The sequence below is a fragment of the Ranitomeya variabilis genome, chromosome 4 (assembly GCF_051348905.1).
Source record: "Ranitomeya variabilis isolate aRanVar5 chromosome 4, aRanVar5.hap1, whole genome shotgun sequence".
Classification (NCBI taxonomy): domain Eukaryota; kingdom Metazoa; phylum Chordata; class Amphibia; order Anura; family Dendrobatidae; genus Ranitomeya; species Ranitomeya variabilis.
Genome location: NC_135235.1, coordinates 399,662,168 through 399,677,336, shown reverse-complemented (window position 1 = coordinate 399,677,336; position 15,169 = coordinate 399,662,168).

Genomic DNA, 15,169 nt, shown 5'->3' with positions numbered 1-15,169 from the left:
TTTATCTATTGATGGGGCTGACAAAGGGTATTTGATTTACTATTTTTTATTTTGATCTCTGTGATAGGATCATTGAAACTGCTGGCGCACTTTTTTCTGATTTCTTTTATTCACTGAATAAAGGCATTCGCGTGATCAGGCACCAGAAAATCCGGCCCTGATCTTGTTGATTTCCCAACTCTGCGGGGCATGAGAGCCTTATTCCTGATCTTAAAACAGATAATATGAAATAAGCCAAAAATGTACCTGGCCAGAAACAGAGCTAAATTGCCCTGCAGTGTACTAATTACCATCAACACTATTGAATAAAAAATACATTCCTGGAAACATGTTGCAGCGGAATCAAATTTTAGAAGAGAGTAAAATAAACTGCAGAACCATCGATGACCAGTAGGTGGTACGTCTGACATGCATTTTACCATTTGGTAAGCATTAGCTGAAAATAACATTTTGGGACCGAAAGACACTTACACTATATATACAGAAAAGCTTATAGCTCTGACACATGACCCAGATATGATGACTATTTTGTAGCTCTGCACTTATCAGACCCTGACTCTTCTATAGGTTAGTAATGCTCCCATCTCTGCTGGGTGCTGTGGCGCACACCTGTAATCCTAGGTACTATGGGAGGCTTGGGCTGTGGGATCACTGGAGCTTGTCAGTTCTGATCCATCCTGTGCTATGTGGATCAGGGGTCTTCTCTGTCCTCAGCATCAATATGGTGACTCTGAGCCAGCTGCTTGGAGATGCTAAGTTGGTGACAGAGGGGATGTCCTTGGTCAAAAAAAAAAACACACAAATCAAAAAGCACTATAAAAAATAGCACTTAATGCATAGTCAGAATGGAGCAGACTGAGCGGCACAGTGAGACTCGGCTCTTCTTATAGCAGCAGAGGTCAATTACATATTTATTTTCTGTCCAATATTAGTAAATGCAGATTGCAGCTCCTTATACGGAATCTGTCACCAGGATTTTGCTGTCTCATCTGAGAGGTGCATAAATGTAGAGACAGAGACTCTGATACCAGCGATGTATCACTTACTGAGCTGCTTGCTGCAGGCTTGATAAAAACATTGTTTACCCAGCCGGAGATTATCTGACTGACAGCCGCAGCTCACTGTGTACTAAGCGGCGGCTGAAGCCGCGGTCGGCTGTGTCTCTATCACTGAAGGCCGGAGGCTGCTGGGAGGAATAAACTTCATTTCTTACTGCTAGCTGGGCTTTCAGTGCAGTGGCCCATGCAGCTTTAGAACAGAATCAAACTACAGATTAACCCCATATTTACAGGTTATTAGAGTTTGTTTTACATGACAGATTCCCTTTAGGATCAGCACTTCCGTAAGAATAAGGATTCTGGGATCATGACACAATGGAATCAAATTTAAAAGGAATCAATCTATCAACAACATTTTGCTACCCAATCTGACAGCATCATGATATTGGGGTATAGACACTGACACCATCAATGTGTAACTTACTGGGCTGCTTGCTGTCATTTTGATAAAAATCACTGTTCTTTCTGCTGCTGATCCACCAGTCTGAGATCTGTATAACTCCGCCCCCACCATTAATTGGTTGCTGTCTGCTCTTGTACACAGAAAGCTACCAATCAGTGATGTGGGCGGCATTACACAGAGCTCTTTGTCTTCCCATTTACTGGTTACACAGCGCTGAAGAGAGGCTGAGTACACAGAAATGGCAGCACTAACAGTGCTTCCTTCTCCACACCCAAGAGTCACGTGATGGTATAGTGTAGGGAGGGAGCAGGTACTGCGGAGTCCTAGGAGACCCAATAAACTCTGCTATGCAGCTAGGAGGCCGCATTTCGTCTGTAACTGGGGCTAATGTAGCAGACCCAGTTAAAGGGGAAATCAGATGTTAAAAAAATATTTAAAGATTAAAATTCCTCACAAAGGTCTTTTATGACTTTAAGAGGTGGGTGGGGCTCAGTAAGTGAAATAAATGAAAAATAAATAAAACAAAATTAAATAAATAAAAAATAGAGGAAAAACAAACAAATGAAAAGCTGCTGCCATTTGAAATCATTTTCACTAGCCCTGGTCCTATAGAAAGAAAGAGTATCCAAACAATAAATAAAAATGTGAAAATCAGAAACTTTTTTTTATTTTCCCACCGATATCACATAATATTGGAAAAAAATTATAGCGCATGAAAGTAACATAAAGTAAAGCTTTACCTATCACAGAAAAAAATAGATTTATGTAACCCCTTTACCCCCAAGGGTGGTTTGCACGTTAATGACCGGACCAATTTTTACAATTCTGACCACTGTCCCTTTATGAGATTATAACTCTGGAACGCTTCAACGGATCTGACATTGTTTTCTCGTGACATATTGTACTTCATGATAGTGGTAAAATTTCTTCGATATAACTTGCGTTTATTTTATCTTTTCGCCCCCCAATTTTTTATTTTCCCAAGGTTAAGATAAGAAATTGGACCCAAACATTTGTTGTGCAATTTGTCGTGAGTACGCAAATATCCCATATGTGGGGGTAAACCACTGTTTGGGTGCATAGCAGAGCTCGGAAGGGAAGGAGTGCCATTTGACTTTTCAATGCAAAATTGACTGGAATTAAGATGGGACGCCATGTAGCGTTTGGAGAGCCCCTGGTGTGCCTAAACATTGAAACCCCCCGCAAGTGACACCATTTTGGAAAGTAGACCCCTTAAGGAACTTATCTAGATGTGTGGTGAGCACTTTGACCCGACAAGTGCTTCACAGAAGTTTATAATGCAGAGCCATAAAAATAAAAAATCATATTTTTTCACAAAAATGATCTTTTCGCCCCAAATTTTTTATTTTCCCAAGGGTAAGAGAAGAAATTGGACCCCAAAAGTTGTTGTGCAATTTGTCCTGAGTACGCCGATATCCCATATGTGGGGGTAAACCACTGTTTGGGCGCATAGCAGAGCTCGGAAGGGAAGGAGCGCCATTTGACTTTTCAATGCAAAATTGACTGGAATTAAGATGGGACGCCATGTTGCGTTTGGAGAGCCCCTGATGTGCCTAAACATTGAAACCCCCCACAAGTGACACCATTTTGGAAAGTAGACCCCCTAAGGAACTTATCTAGATGTGTGGTGAGCACTTTGACCCACCAAATGCTTCACAGAAGTTTATAATGCAGAGCCGTAAAAATAAAAAATCATATTTTTTCACAAAAATTATCTTTTCGACCCCCAATTTTTTATTTTCCCAAGGTTAAGATAAGAAATTGGACCCAAAAATTTGTTGTGCAATTTGTCCTGAGTACGCCGATATCCCATATGTGGGGGTAAACCACTGTTTGGGCACATAGCAGAGCTCGGAAGGGAAGGAGCGCCATTTGACTTTTCAATGCAAAATTGACTGGAATTAAGATGGGACGCCATGTTGCGTTTGGAGAGCCCCTGATGTGCCTAAACATTGAAACCCCCCCACAAGTCACACCATTTTGGAAAGTAGACCCCTTAAGGAACTTATCTAGATGTGTGGTGAGCACTTTGACCCAACAAGTGCTTCACAGAAGTTTATAATGCAGAGCCATAAAAATAAAAAGTCATATATTTTCACAAAAATTATATTTTTGACCCCAATTTTTTATTTTCCCAAGGGTAAGAGAAGAAATTGGACCCCAAAAGTTGTTGTGCAATTTGTCCTGAGTACGCCGATATCCCATATGTGGGGGTAAACCACTGTTTGGGCGCATAGCAGAGCTCGGAAGGGAAGGAGCGCCATTTGACTTTTCAATGCAAAATTGACTGGAATTAAGATGGGACGCCATGTTGCGTTTGGAGAGCCCCTGATGTGCCTAAACATTGAAACCCCCCACAAGTGACACCATTTTGGAAAGTAGACCCCCTAAGGAACTTATCTAGATGTGTGGTGAGCACTTTGACCCACCAAATGCTTCACAGAAGTTTATAATGCAGAGCCGTAAAAATAAAAAATCATATTTTTTCACAAAAATTATCTTTTCGACCCCCAATTTTTTATTTTCCCAAGGTTAAGATAAGAAATTGGACCCAAAAATTTGTTGTGCAATTTGTCCTGAGTACGCCGATATCCCATATGTGGGGGTAAACCACTGTTTGGGCACATAGCAGAGCTCGGAAGGGAAGGAGCGCCATTTGACTTTTCAATGCAAAATTGACTGGAATTAAGATGGGACGCCATGTTGCGTTTGGAGAGCCCCTGATGTGCCTAAACATTGAAACCCCCCCACAAGTCACACCATTTTGGAAAGTAGACCCCTTAAGGAACTTATCTAGATGTGTGGTGAGCACTTTGACCCAACAAGTGCTTCACAGAAGTTTATAATGCAGAGCCATAAAAATAAAAAGTCATATATTTTCACAAAAATTATATTTTTGACCCCAATTTTTTATTTTCCCAAGGGTAAGAGAAGAAATTGGACCCCAAAAGTTGTTGTGCAATTTGTCCTGAGTATGCTGATACCCGATATGTGGGGGTAAACGACTGTTTGGGCGCATGGCAGAGCTCGGAAGGGAAGGAGCACCGTTTGACTTTTCAATGCAAAATTGACTGGAATTGAGATGGGACACCATGTCGCGTTTGGAGAGCCCCTGATGTGCCTAAACATTAAACCCCCCACAAGTGACACCATTTTGGAAAGTAGACCCCCTAAGGAACTTATCTAGATGTGTTTTGAGAGCTTTGATCCCCCAAGTGTTTCACTACCGTTTATAACGCAGAGCCGTGAAAATAAAAATTCTTTTTTTTTTTCACAAAAATGATTTTTTAGCCCCCAGTTTTGTATTTTCACAAGGGTAACAGGATAAATTGGACCACAAAAGTTGTTGTCCAATTTGTACTGAGTACTCTGATACCCCATATGTGGGGGGGAACCACTGTTTGGGCGCATGGCAGAGCTCGGGAGGGAAGGAGCGCCATTTGGAATGCAGACTTAGATGGATTGGTTTGCAGGCATCACGTTGCATTTGCAGAGCCCCTGATGTACCCAAACAGTAGAAACCCCCCACAAGTGACCTTATATTGGAAACTAGACCTCCCAAGGAACTTATCTAGATGTGTTGTGAGAACTTTGAACCCCCAAGTGTTTCACTACAGTTTATAACACAGAGCCGTGTAAATAAAAAATATTTTTTTCCACAAAAATGATTTTTTAGCCCCTAGTTTTGTATTTTTCCAAGGGTAACAGGAGAAATTGGACCCCAAAAGTTGTTGTGCAATTTGTCCTGAGTATGCTGATACTCCATATGTGGGAGGGAACCACTGTTTGGGCGCATGGCAGAGCTCGGAAGGGAAGGAGCGCCATTTGGAATGCAGAATTAGATGGATTGGTCTGCAGGCATCATGTTGCATTTGCAGAGCCCCTGATGTATCCAAACAGTAGAAACCCCCCACAAGTGACCCCATATTGGAAACTAGACCTCCCAAGGAACTTATCTAGATGTGTTGTGAGAACTTTGAACCCCCAAGTGTTTCACTACAGTTTATAATGCAGAGCCGTGAAAATAAAAAATCTTTTTTTTTTCCCACAAAAATGATTTTTAGCCCCCCAAATTTATATTTTCCCAAGGGTAACAAGAAAAGTTGGACCCCAAATGTTGTTGTGCAATTCGTCCCGAGTACGCTGATGCCCCATATGTTGGGGTAAACCCCTGTTTGGGCGCACGGGAAAGCTCGGAAGGGAAGGAGCATTGTTTTAGTTTTTCAATGCAGAATTGGCTGGAATTGAGATCGGACGCCATGTCGCGTTTGGAGAGCCCCTGATGTGCCTAAACAGTGGAAACTCCCCAATTCTAACTGAAACCCTAATCCAAACACACCCCTAACCCTAATCCCAACAGTAACCCTAACTACACCCCTAACCCTGACACACCCCTAACTCTAATCCAAACCCTAATCCCAACCGTAAATGTAATCCAAACCCTAACCCTAACTTTAGCCCCAACCCTAACCCTAACTTTAGCTCCAACCCTAACCCTAACTTTAGCTCCAACCCTAGCCCCAACCCAAACCCTAACCCTAGCCCTAACCCTAACCCTAGCCCTAACCCTAGCCCTAACTCTAGCCCTAACCCTAGCCCTAACCCTAGCCCTAGCCCTAACCCTAGCCCTAACCCTAGCCCTAACCCTAACCCTAGCCCTAACCCTAGCCCTAACCCTAACCCTAGCCCTAAACCTAATGGGAAAATGGAAATAAAGACTTTTTTTAATTTTATTATTTTTCCCTAACTAAGGGGGGTTTGATTTACTTTTATAGCATTTTTTATAGCGAATTTTTGGCAGCCGTCACACACTAAAAGACGCTTTTTATAGCAAAAAAGTTTTTGCGTCTGACTCTCCACATTTTGAGACCTATAATTTTTCCATATTTTGGTCCACAGAGTCACGTGAGGTCTTTTTTTTTTGCGGGACGAGTTGACGTTTTTATTGGTAACATTTTCGGACACGTGACAGTTTTTGATCGCTTTTTATTCCGATTTTTGTGAGGCAGAATGACAAAAAAACAGCTATTCATGAATTTCTTTTGGGGGAGGCGTTTATACCGTTCCACGTTTGGTAAAATTGATAAAGCAGTTTTATTCTTCGGGTCAGTACGATTACAGCGATACCTCATTTATATCATTTTTTTATGTTTTGGCACTTTTATACGATAAAAACTATTTTATAGAATAAATAAATATTTTGGCATCGCTTTATTCTAAGGACTATAACTTTTTTATTTTTTCTTTGATGACATTGTATGGTGGCTCATTTTTTGCGGGACAAGATGATGATTTCAGCGGTACCATGGTTATTTCCGTCTTTTTGATCGCGTGTTATTCCACTTTTTGTTCGGCGGTATGATAATAAAGCGTAGTTTTTTGTCTGTTTTTTTTTTTTCCTACAGTGTTCACTGAAGGGGTTAACTAGTGGGACAGTTTTATAGGTTGGGTCGTTACGGATGCGGCGATACTAAATATGTGTACTTTTTATTGTTTTTTTTTCTTTTATTTAGATAAAGAAATTTATTTATGGGAATAATATTTTTTTTTCTTTATTTAGGAATTTTTTTTTTTCTTTTTTTACTCATGTGGAAATTTTTTTTTTACATTTTTACTTTGTCCCGGGGGGGGGGGGAGGGACATCACAGATCGCTGATCTGACAGTTTGCACAGCACTCTATCAGATCGGCGATCTGACTTACAGTGCTGCAGGCTTACCAAGCGCTTGCTCTGAGCAGGCACTCGGTAAGCCACCTCCCTCCCTGCAGGACCCGGATGCCGCGACCATTTTGGATCCGGGGACTGCAGGGAGAGGAGGTAAGAGACCCTCGGAGCAACGTGATCACATCGCGTTGCTCCGGGGTTCTCAGGGAAGCACGCAGGGAGCCCCCTCTCTGCGCGATGCTTCACTGTACCGCCGGCACACCGCGATCATGTTTGATCGCGGTGTGCCGGGGGTTAATGTGCCGGGGGCGGTCCGTGACCACTCCTGGCACATAGTGCCGGATGTCAGCTGCGATAGTCAGCTGACACCCGGCCGCGATCGGCCGCACTCCCCCCGTGAGTGCGGCCGATCGCGCTCGACGTACTATCCCGTCGGTGGTCATACGGGCCCACCCCACCTCGACGGGATAGTACGTCCAATGTCAGAAAGGGGTTAAATATCCAAATAAGAAAATGTTTTAAAGCTCTTTAACCCCTTAGTGACCGAGCCAATTTTTACAATTCTGACAACTGTCACTTTACGAGGTTATAACTCTGGAACGCTTTAACGGATCCCGCTGGTTCTGAGTCTGTTTTTTTGTGACATATTGTACTTCATGTTAATGGTAAAACTTCTTCGATATTACTTGCAATTATTTGTGAAAAAAACGGAAATATGGCAAAAAAATTTAAAATTTTGCAATTTTAAAACTTTGAATTTTTATGCCCTTAAATGACAGAGCTATATCACACAATATAGATAATACATAACATTTCCCACATGTCTACTTTACATCAGCATAATTTTGCAAGCAAAACTTTTTTTGTTAGGAAGTTATAAGGGTTAAAAGTTGACCAGCGATTTCTCATTTTAACAACAAAATTTACAAAACCATTTTTTTTAGGGACCATCTCACATTTAGGCTGCCGTCACACTAGCAGTATTTGGTCAGTATTTTACGTCAGTATTTGTAAGCCAAAACCAGGAGTGGGTGATAACTGCAGAAGTGGTGCATATGTTTCTATTATACTTTTCCTCTATTTGTTCCACTCCTGGTTTTGGCTTACAAATAGTGATGTAAAATACTGACCAAATACTGCTAGTGTGACGGCAGCCTTAAAATCACTTTGAGGTGTGTACATGACAGAAAATACCCGAAATTGACACTATGCTAAAAACTACACCCCTCAAGGTGCTCAAAACCACATTCAAAAAGTTTATTAACCCTTTACGTGCTTCACAGGAACTGAAACAATGTGGAAGGAAAAAATGACCATTTAACTTTTTTTGCAAGCATTTTACATCAGAAACAAATTTTTTATGTTCACAAGTGTAAAAAGACAAAATGAACCACTAAATATGTTGTGCATTTTCTCCTGAATATGCCGATACCCCATATGTGGGGGTAAACCACTGTTTGGGCGCATGGCAGGGCTTGGAAGAGAAGAAGCGCCGTTTGACTTTTTCAATGCAGAATTGGCTGGAATTGAGATTGGACGCCATGTCGCGTTTGGAAAACCCCTGATGTGCCTAAACAGTGGAAACCCCCCACAAGTGACACCATTTTGGAAACTAGACCCCTTAAGGAACTTATCTAGATGTGTGATGAGCTCTTTGAAACCCCAAGTGCTTCACAGAAATTTATAACGTAGAACCGTGAAAATAAAAAAAATCGTATTTTTTACACAAAAATGATCTTTTCACCCACAAATTCTTATTTTCACAAGGGTAACAGGAGAAATTAGACAACGAAAGTTGTTGTGCAATTTCTCCTGAGTATGTCAATACCCCATATGTGGGGGTAAGCCAATGTTTTGGTGCACAGCAGAGCTCGGAAGGGAAGGAGTTCCATTTAACTTTTTCAATGCAGAATTGGCTGGAATTGAGATTGGACGCCATGTCGCGTTTGGAGAGCCCCTGATGTGCCTAAACAGTGGAAGCCCCCCACAAATGACACCATTTTGGAAACTAGACCCCTTAAGGAACTTGTCTTTTTGTGCTAGAATGGGCATTAATTTGTCTTTTTCTTCGGCATTTCACCCTCAGACAAATGGACAGACGGAGCGAACCAATCAGACCTTGGAAACCTATTTGAGATGCTTTGTGTCTGCTGATCAGGATGATTGGGTTACTTTTTTGCCGTTGGCCGAGTTTGCCCTTAATAATCGGGCTAGTTCGGCTACTTTGGTTTCGCTTTTTTTTTGTAACTTCGGTTTTCATCCTCGTTTTTCCTCAGGGCAGGTTGAGCCTTCAGACTGTCCTGGGGTAGATTCTGTGGTGGACAGGCTGCAGCGGATTTGGACTCATGTGGTGGACAATTTAACATTGTCTCAGGAAAAGGCTCAACGTTTTGCTAACAGCCGTCGGTGCGTTGGTCCCCGGCTTCAGGTTGGGGATTTGGTCTGGTTGTCGTCTCGTCATGTTCCTATGAAGGCCTCTTCTCCTAAGTTCAAGCCTCGTTTTATTGGTCCTTATAGGATTTCAGAAATTATCAATCCGGTGTCTTTTCGTTTGGCCCTTCCAGCTTCTTTTGCCATTCATAATGTGTTCCATAGATCTTTGTTACGGAGATATGTGGTGCCCATTGTCCCCTCTGTTGACCCTCCTGCTCCGGTGTTGGTTGAGGGGGAATTGGAATATGTGGTGGAGAAGATTTTGGATTCTCGTCTTTCGAGGCGGAAACTTCAGTATCTGGTCAAGTGGAAGGGTTATGGCCAGGAGGATAATTCTTGGGTTTTTGCCTCTGATGTCCATGCTGCCGATTTGGTACGTGCTTTTCATTTGGCTCGTCCCGATCGGCCTGGGGGCTCTGGTGAGGGTTCGGTGACTCCTCATCAAGGGGGGGGGTACTGTTGTGAATTCCGTTCTTGGGCTCCCTCTGGTGGTTTCTAGTGGAACTTAGCAGCTGCATTCACTAATCGGTTCCCTGGTCTTGTTATTTAACTGGGCTCTCGTCTGTAGTCAATGCCAGCTGTCAATGTTCCTCCTGTGGATTCAGTCCTTTCCTGGAAGTGCTCTGTTTGCCAGTTCATTTCAGCTTAAGATAAGTCTGCTAGTTTTTGGGGTATTTCCCTGCTTATGACCTTCAGTTCAAGTTTATGTTATGTCTTTTTGTCCAGCTTGCCAGTATGAATTATTTCGGCTAGTTGGAAGCTCTGGGGTAGCAGATTTGCCCCTCCACACCGTGAGTCGGTGTGGAGGTTATTTTTTGTAAACTCTGTGTGGATATTTAGTTTTTTAATACTGACCACACAGTAGCCTTTTCTATCTCTGTCTATTTAGATAGTTTTGGCCTCCTTTGCTAAAATCTAGTTTCATTTCTGAGTTTGTCATTTCCCTCTCCACTCACCGTCAATATTTGTGGGGGGCTATCTTTCCTTTGGGGGTTTCTCTGAGGCGAGATAGTTTTCCGTTTCCATCTTCAGGGGTAGTTAGCTCTTAGGCTGTGAAGAGGCGTCTAGGCAGAGATAGGAATGCTCCACGGCTATTTCTAGTGTTGGTGTTAGGTGTAGGGCTTGCGGTCAGTAAAGTTACCACCTCCTCAGAGCTTGTACTATTGGTTTTACCCACCAGGTCATCTCAGTACTGCTTCGTAACCATCAGGTCATAACACTTCCGTCTTTCAGCTCCCGTCACAATCCGTCGATTTTTGAGAATTGGCCATCCGTTTCCTCTGTCTTTCACTGGATCCTGCTAAAAAAAAAAGGTCCGTCGGGCAGAGAAAACGTTCAGAGGAACTTTTTTTCTGCACGTCAGAAAATCAGTCAGCGACGCATCCTGCACTGCCCGTCACTGGCTACAATAGTAGCCTATGGGCACAGGATGCATCGCTGCCTGTGAAAAGCAGGAATCCAGCGACAGGTCCCGTCTTTTCAAAGAGAGCATGCGTGGAAGAATTTCCCGTCAGGGAAATTCTCTCTCGCTTGCTCTCTTTCTCTTTTTACTATTGATGCTGGCTATGCAGCATCAATAGTAACAAGACAGAATGTAAAAAATAATGAAAAAAATAAAAAATCGCAATATCCTCACCTACCGGTGTCCTGCGCAATGATGCTCCCGGCAGCTAGCGTTCATAGTATTACATTGTGAAAACTCGCGAGAAGTCTCGGTCTCGCGAGACCGCGACTTCTCAAGAGATTTCGCAATGTAGTACTAGGAACGCTAGCTGCCGGGAGCATCGCTGCGCGGGAATGCCGGTAGGTTAGAATAGTGCGATTTTTTATTTTTTTTACCTGGTTTTTGTTGTGTATGCGTTTTTGCAGCGGAAAACCGCTGCGAAAACACATACACAATAGGTTCACTCGAGGGTCTGTGTGGGCCTGTGGAGGATCTGTGTGGGCCTGTGCGGGCCTGTCGAGGGTCTGTGCGGGACTGTCAGGGGTCTGTGTGGGCTGTCAGGGGTCTGTGCGGGCCTGTTGGGGGTCTGTGCGGGCCTGTCGGGGTCTGTGCGGGCCTCTCGGGGCTCAATGCTGGCCTGTCGAGGGTCTGCGCGGGCCTCTCGGGGGTCTGTGCGGGCCTGTCGGGGTTCTGTGTGGGCCTGTCGGGGGTCTGTGCGGGCCTCTCTGGGGTCTGTGCGGGCCTGCCGGAGGTCAGTGCGGGCTGCCGAGAGTCTTTGTGTGTGTGTGTGCAGGCATCGACTACAAGTCCCAACGGACTATTGTTACGGTCGCCACTCACTGCTCCGCTCCTGGCTCCCGGCGTGCTGCTCCTGCTGCTGCTCCTGCTCGCCTCGCTCGCTCCTCTTCCAGGTCCCGGCGCGCTGTTCCTCCTTCCTCTTGGGCAGCGTCACCTTCCTCCGTCGCCACTCGTCCTCGCGCTCCTGCTTCCGGTGAGTGGCACGCTCGTCCTCGGCGCGCTCCCCCTCCTCGTCGTGGGATGTCAGCTTCTGCACAGGCGCGCAGGATTCGGCGCTAGACGCACCTCCCGGTCCCGGATTCCTGGCTTCGGATGTTTGCTCCACGTGGACTTCTGCAGCCTATCCCTGAGGAGTGCACAGTATTTCAGGCCACCTCCCCTGCTAGGAGGTGCCTGAGTGTCTTTAGCTATTAGCTTTTGTCTCCGGCCACCTTCGTCTCTGAGCTCTGAACCTCCGCACTGGTTCTGCGCTCGTTCCTCCCTGTCTTGCGCTTTTTGTGCCAGCACCTACTTTGTTAATCTTCTCCTCCTTTCTCCCTACAGTTCCGTCCCCGTCTCTGGTCTCCTTCAGCTCGTTCCATTTCCCGTGTCCCCTGGTTTTATCTTCCTCGTTCCTGGATTTCTGTTTGGTCCTCTCCTCCGTTTTTTTCCTCTACCAGAGCTGTCCCTCTTGGTATCTGCTACCGTGGTTAGGTAACCTCTGGGCCTGCTCCTAAACAGTCCCTGTATAGGGGTTGGTTAACACCGGGCCCGCTTGCCCAGAGGGTGGCCTTCCACGGTCCAGAGGGTCCACTCTTGTTCCTGCCTCAGTAACCATAACAGCACACTCAGGCCATGGACCCCGCAGGTGCCACGTTCTCTGCTCAGAAGGAATTGGCACACTTGCGCGACAATCAACAGCGCATCATGTCCTTCATGAAAAACATGGAGTCTCGCCTGACCTCTTTACAGACCGCCGATCCTGTTAATGCTAATCAAATTGCGGGTCTGCAGCAAGAACTCTCCCAACAGCGCGATACGCAGGCGCGTATGCTGTCTTATATGGCTTCCATAGACGATCGTTTATTTAATTTGCAGTCTGTCTCCGCAGCTTCCGCTCAGGTCCCGCAGGACTCTAATTCCACTCCCTCGTCCCATACGCCGCCTCGCCTTGGCAAACCTCCTAGGTTTAGCGGGGATCCCAAACTCTGTAGGGGATTCCTGAACCAATGCCGTCTCCACTTTGAGCTCCTTCCCCAACAATATCCTACTGACCGGGCCAAGGTGGCTTTTATAGTGTCACATTTGGAAGGGGAGGCTTTGGCCTGGGTCAATCCCCTTTGGGAGCGGGATGATTCTGTAGTCTCCCAACTAGCTTCTTTCTTAGAAACTTTCCGCAGGGTTTTTGACGAGCCCGGTCACTTAGCCTCCACAACTGAGTCGCTTTTCAATCTTCAGCAAGGCTCTCTATCTGTTGGCCAATATGCCATTCGCTTCCGTACCCTAGCCTCTGAGTTAGGGTGGAACAACGAGGCCTTGGTTGGCGCCTTCTGGCGAGGTCTCTCCAGTCGAATTAAGGATGAGTTGGCTGGACGAGATACCCCAACCTCTTTAGAGGACCTCATATCCCTGTCTACGCGCATTGACCTACGCTTTCAGGAGCGAACACGTGAGTCCGCTAGAGAGAGGAGGCCTGTCCGCTCTCTACCACCCATCCGCAGGTCCTTGTCATCTCCTACAGCATCCTTGCCGGAGCCAATGCAAGTAGATTGAGTCAAGATGGCAGAGCAACGTCGTCGGGAGAGACGTTCCCAGGGACTCTGCTTTTACTGCGGTAGCGCTTCACATTTACTGCGGGCATGCCCTGAGAGACCGGAAAACTCCTCCGCCTAGGACAGGTAAGAGGCCTCCCTAGGTGTTTCTGATTCCTCTCAACCTTTGTTTCTGTCTGTTTTGCTTGTTCTCAATCAGAAGCGTTTTTCTGAGGTCGCGTATGTGGATTCGGGCGCGGTAGGCAATTTTATCAGTCCTGAGGCGGTTCGGAGGCTTCGCGTTCCAGTTCTCTCTTTGGACTCTCCTCGTCTGATTGCCTCCGTAGATGGGAAACCCTTGCAAGATGCCATCACTATGGTTACGGAAGAAATTGAACTGCGTATCGGGGCTCTTCATCGTGAGAAGATTACTCTCTATGTCTTACCTAACCTAACCCATGCTCTGCTTCTAGGTCTACCTTGGCTCCGTACGCACGAACCTACTCTGGACTGGCGTTCGGGTGATGTGCTCCGTTGGGGATCTACGTGTCAAAAACAATGTCTTCTGCCCGTTTGTCCTGTAGTTCCGCTTCCGACTGATTCCGTTCCCTCCGGACTACCTACTCCATACTGGTCCTACATTGATGTTTTTGATAAAAAAGAAGCCGAAAGTCTTCCTCCGCATCGAGCCTACGATTGCCCGATCGAGCTTCTTCCCGGTTCCACTCCACCTAGAGGGAGAATTTACCCATTATCTCCCGCTGAGACCAAAGCTATGTCCGAATACGTCCAAGAGAATTTGTCTAGAGGATTCATCCGAAAATCTTCTTCCCCCGCAGATGCGGGATTCTTCTTCCTCAAGAAGAAGGACGGATCTCTTCGACCCTGCATTGATTACAGGGGTTTGAACAACATTACGGTCAAGAACAAGTACCCTCTGCCTCTTATTCCTGAGCTCTTCGATCGACTAAGAGGGGAGCGAATCTTTACGAAGCTAGATCTTCGAGGTGCTTACAACCTTGTTCGAATCCGCGCTGGCGATGAATGGAAGACTGCCTTTAACACTCGGGACGGGCATTACGAATACCTAGTCATGCCGTTCGGCCTCTGCAATGCTCCCGCAGTCTTCCAAGAATTCGTTAATTACATTTTCCGAGACCTTCTTTACTCCTGTGTTGTGGTGTATTTAGACGACATCCTAATTTTTTCAGCAGACCTACCGTCTCACAGAAGGAGCGTCTGTTTGGTTTTGCAACGTTTGAGGGAGAATCGTCTTTATGCTAAGTATGAGAAGTGCCTCTTCGAACAAGCTTCCTTGCCCTTTCTGGGATACATCATTTCGGATACTGGTCTCAAGATGGATCCTGAGAAGGTGAGAACCATTCTCAATTGGCCGCGTCCCTATGGAACAAAAGCCATCCAACGGTTTCTAGGGTTCGCCAACTACTACAGGCAATTTATTTCACATTTCTCCTCTGTAGTTCGGCCTCTTACTGCTCTCACCCATAAAGGTTCTAACCCGAAGACATGGACCCCGGAGGCCGAAAAAGCCTTTGAGCTTCTGAAGCAGTCCTTTTCCTCCGCCCCGGTATTTCACCATCCAGAGATCAATAAACCA